The sequence below is a fragment of the Gorilla gorilla genome, chromosome 11 (genome assembly GCF_029281585.2).
Source record: "Gorilla gorilla gorilla isolate KB3781 chromosome 11, NHGRI_mGorGor1-v2.1_pri, whole genome shotgun sequence".
Taxonomy (NCBI): Eukaryota; Metazoa; Chordata; class Mammalia; order Primates; family Hominidae; genus Gorilla; species Gorilla gorilla.
Genome location: NC_073235.2, coordinates 107,607,989 through 107,612,807, shown reverse-complemented (window position 1 = coordinate 107,612,807; position 4,819 = coordinate 107,607,989). Strand labels below are relative to the sequence as shown.

General features: G+C 41.3%; 1 protein-coding gene across 4 annotated transcripts in view; it reads right to left on the bottom strand.

Annotated features, from left to right (window-relative positions):
• PARD3B (par-3 family cell polarity regulator beta) overlaps positions 1–4,819 on the bottom strand; it is a 1,084,399-nt gene that overhangs the window by 614,844 nt on the left and 464,736 nt on the right. The gene's annotated exons all lie outside the window — the stretch shown is intronic.

Genomic DNA, 4,819 nt, shown 5'->3' with positions numbered 1-4,819 from the left:
AAGAATCTTGAGAGCACATCAGGTTGAACCAACGAATAGCACATCTCTCATTTCAGCTGAGATGCTTTATGTCTAATTTCTGGTTTTAATCCTAGTAGTTGCCCTCACATATTTGAAGTGATAATAAAGAGAAATGCAATATTTATTTGCCCCATGTATCTTAATTTAATTTATGAAAATATTATTGATATGACATTGCCTTGGCAACTTAACATTTTTCACAATGGACATACATTACCCTCATTTCATTTCATTTCCTCTGCCTTCCTAATATTACCTTACCATTGTCAGAAAGTTCTCAGAATAGCGATGCAAATCAAAGCTTCATTACAAAGCCCAGTGCAATAGCATTATTGCAAGAACGTTTTATGAAAGGTAACTACTGTGTATGCTTAGGGCCTGAATTGAAATGATAAAATATAGATTTCATTTATTTTTATAACAAAACCTTATTTTTCTAAAAAAAATAACACCTGGTCTTCTAAATCCTCACTCTTCAAATCATTTACTCAGAGGGAGAAAATTTCTTGCGGGAGCAGGAGCACAGGCTAGAATATACAGGATATTTCTCATCATCTGCACTGACAATGCACTGAGTGATTAGATATTCTCTTCCCTAGTTTCCTCCATGAGACAAGAACAAAGAGCCTTCAGGGCTAAAGACCTGGAGGGGGTAATTTCAAGAAGCAATATAGTGACACCCCAACTCTGAATAAGAATACAGGCACTCTTCCATTGCCTTGTCAACCTAGCCTGGATCCTGAATTACACTGATTATGAAACTGCCTCAAACTCTCCTTAACTCTATTTCTGGAATCCAGTCTAAACTGATAAAATGAAAAAGTCTTCATGCCTCCCTGCCCCAGACCCCACTTTGTAATTCTTTTTGGTGTATTCTGAGTGTCTACAACAAACCAATTCCCAAACTAAATACCTTGGAAGACCCCAAAACAAACCATATCATGCCCCTCTTGGAGGCTATGCGGAAGATCTGAAGCACACAAAAAAATTAAGTTTATTAAAAAACACTTTGCCATTCTCTCAAGAATCTTTCCATTATTCCACAAATATTTATTGTTTGCCTACTATGTGCCAGACACTATTCAAGGTGCTGGCGATACAACAGAGGAAAAACAGACAGAAATCTGAGCTCTGCAAGAGCTTATGTTACAGACAACAAACATAAAAATAAACTGTTTCCTATGTTAGATGTGGATACGTGCTATGGAAAAACACAAAGCAGACTGTGGGCTACAATTAAGTAAAGTGGTCAGAACAGAGCTTACTGAGAAGGCGACTTTTGAGCAAAGGCTTAAAGGGCATGAGATAATTAGCTCCATGGGTCTCTGAGGTGGTGACACCATCAGGGGGAAGCCCTACTTTGTAAGAAAAAGTAGTAGGGCATGAGGTCAGAGAAGTAACAGGCTAGATCATGAAGGCCTTGTACCCTGCTAGGCAGAATAACCACCCCCCATGGCCCCCCAAAAAGTCCATCTCCTAATTGCTGGAACCTGTGAACCTATTATGGAGAAATTAAGATTGCAAGTAGAAGAAATAAGGTTGCTTAGCAGCTGACCTTAGCAGAGGAAGACTGTCCTAGATTATCTAAATGGCTCAGTCCAATGTAATCACAAGGTCCCCTATAAAAGTGAAGAGGGAGGAAAGGCAGTCAATGTCGAAATGGCACAGCACAATAAAGACCAGACCGGCCATTGCCGGCTTTGAAGATGGAAGGGGACCAGGAGCCAAGGAATGCAGGTGGTTTCTACACACTGGAAAAAGCCAGATTCTCTGCCAGAGCTTCTAGCAAGGAACTCAGTCTTGTTAAGTCCTTGTTAAGCTCCACATCAGCCTGGAACAACCTTCGACCAGTGCAAGTGCTGGGTGTTGTGCAGCCTTGTGGTGTTCGCCCTACAAGGAGTTTTCTCCCACCCAGCACATGGGAGGAGTGCGTTAGCCCGGCGAGACTCCAGAAATGTAAGACAATAAATTCATACGAAGTCACTGAGTTGGTGGTAATTTCTTACGGCATCAACAGAAAAATAATCCGCCCATTGTAAGAAATGTGGCTTTTCCTCTGAATGAAAGGGGGAGCCACTAGATGATATGAAGCAGGGGAAAGACCTGATCTGATGGCTATTTTGAAGAGGGACTCTTGTTGCAAGTTAAGAATAGGCTGTGGAGCAGGCAGGGTGGAGGCAGAAGAGCAGGCAGGAGGACATCAGAGCGCGAGAGGATGGAGGCTGCTCTGGAGCTGTTGAGGTAGATGTGGTCAGAGATAAGAAGTGGTTGAGCCTACCAGGATGCAGAAAAGGCACTGCTTCAGGACAGCAGAGAGGAGACAAGGATGACTCTGTGAAAAATGAAGCATATAATTTGGACCTGGGAAAATGAAATGCTTTCCTCCACGTAAAGATGTCAGTCGCAGAGGAAGCTGGGTAGGGGTGGGAATAGGACAGATTTCATCTTAAAGAAATATTAAGGAAAGCCAGCACAGGGTCTGGCACCATTCAATGATGTGGTCTGTCTGAAATGTCAGAGCCAGAATGTGACCTATTTAAAGCTTTAGACTTTACTTTTTAAATGTAGTTAACAGTCTACAAGGGGATGAAACAGGGCTGTTTGAGAGACGGCCAAAACTTATTTATGACTTGCTTGGCTGGTAGGCTAGAAACATACACTGTCACCCTATAAATGCTATCTACCACATGACTATTGACAAGCTTTAAGGGAATTGACAGGCAGTTGGGTTTTTAAACTACTCACAAGGGTCATATGAATGTTAATCATAGCTACTTATATTAGGGAATGGAGTAAATATATTTTTGTTTAGGGGGAAATTCTCAAGATTTCTTCCTAAATTTAATCCATAAAGGAGCCCAATTAAATTTCAGTGTATTTCGACTTCTCCTTTTCTTCATTCAATACCATGTATGAGATATACTAGGTGACAGCATCTTCTCCAATGTAGTCCTCAACACTAAAAAGCTTCTCTCATCGTGGAGCTGCTCTCTACTGTTGTCATAAGGTGCACATCAGCCTGGAACAACTTTCCACCAGTGCAAGTGCTGGGTATTGTGCAACCGTGTGGTGTTTGCCCTACAAGGAGTTTTCTGCCACCTGGCACATGGGAGGAGCACATTACGCCTCCCTGCCATTTCCACTGATGTGTTCTGATCAATGAGTGAACAGCAAAAGCAGTATGTGCTGCTTCAAAGTTTTTAACTGCCTGTTTGAGACCACCCAGGTTTATCACTCTCACGTGCCAACCAGGAAGGCCAGGTATTCTGGATGGTGCAGCTTCAGCTGACGGTGCCTGTCACACTGGGTCAGAGTCTCCCAGTAAAGCTATTGTTCTGGAGAGCCATCAGGACATGTAAGGGCTCTGTATGAAAAGGAAATAAATGCTGTTGTATTCGGTTACCAAGATACAGGGGTTCAGCCTATTCCAACATAAATGATGAATAATTAGTAATAAAAGAAACCAAAGAAAGAGTTAGGATCCCTAGAGTGGGTTCTAGCAATTGCAAGTATTGAATATCCACTGAAAGAGCACTGTAGGCTGGGTGCAGTGGCTTACGCCTATATTTCCAGCATTTTGGGAGGCTGAGGCGAGCAGATCACCTGAGGTCAGGAGTTCGAGACCAGCCTGGCCAACATGCTGAAACCCCATCTCTACTAAAAATATGAAAATTAGCCAGGTGTGGTCGCAGGCACCTGTAATCCCAGCTACTAGGGAGGCTGAGGCAGGAGAATCACTTGAACCTGGGAGGCAGAGGTTGCAGTGAGCCAAGATAGCACCACTGCATTCCAGCCTGGGCAAAAAGAGCAAAACTCTATCTAAAAAAAAAAAAAAAAAAAACACTTCGTAAAAGCAATACAGTAAAGTCAAAGTTACAGGCTTCTACCTGCAACACCAAAAGACAAAACAAAACAGAAACAAACCAAAAAACCCTAAGGCCCTAATGTTATGCAAAGCATGTCTCAGGATAAAATTTCTAGTGACAGTACCTTGCACAGATTTAAGAAGTTCAGTGTCTCAAGCAATATGGATGGAAGTAGGGATGATGTACTCAGGAAATCAGTTTGAAACTCTAAAAAAAATTGCTCCTGTGATAAGGAAGGCATTCATATCAACAACCCATGTGATAAGTTTGAATAAAATGAACCTGTAAAATGTGAGTATGGAAAAGATCAACATTTCTCAAATAAAGTTTGCATATGATTATAAAATGTATATCTTAGTAAGTTCATCAATTAAACTTAAGTAGACGTTTGGATATTTCATCTATCTCCTTAAAAGGGTTGTATTCTCATTGGGAAAATGGGGGATTGCTTTTTATGTGACTGTGCCATATATTCAGGCATACATGGAACATAATATAACAAACATGGAATTTTTAGGGAAATCTAATAAAAACCAGAACTAAGAAAGGTTATTTCTCTAACCTTATCTGGTCCCCCAACCACTACACACACTCAATAAATATCAGCAACAGATTTTATGTGTGACACCTGAGCAGGCTCACTCAGTAGAAAACACAAGGCTGTGGCCACACTGAAAACATAATTTAACAAGCCTAATGTAGCAAATCAAGCTGTGCACCACTGCACCCATTACCATAGGAAAGGGATCATTGTTAATGTTGTACTACCCAGAACTCTTCTAGCATGTGGTATCTGCCTTGGTCAGTCTGTGTTTTATATAATAATATTCCAGTAAAAGTTTCAGTAGTAGGCCACAAAGCTGCCTGTTCAGTGTACCCCAACAGATGCATGACTCTTCCACACAGGCAAAAGGAGCACGATAAAAAAAAAA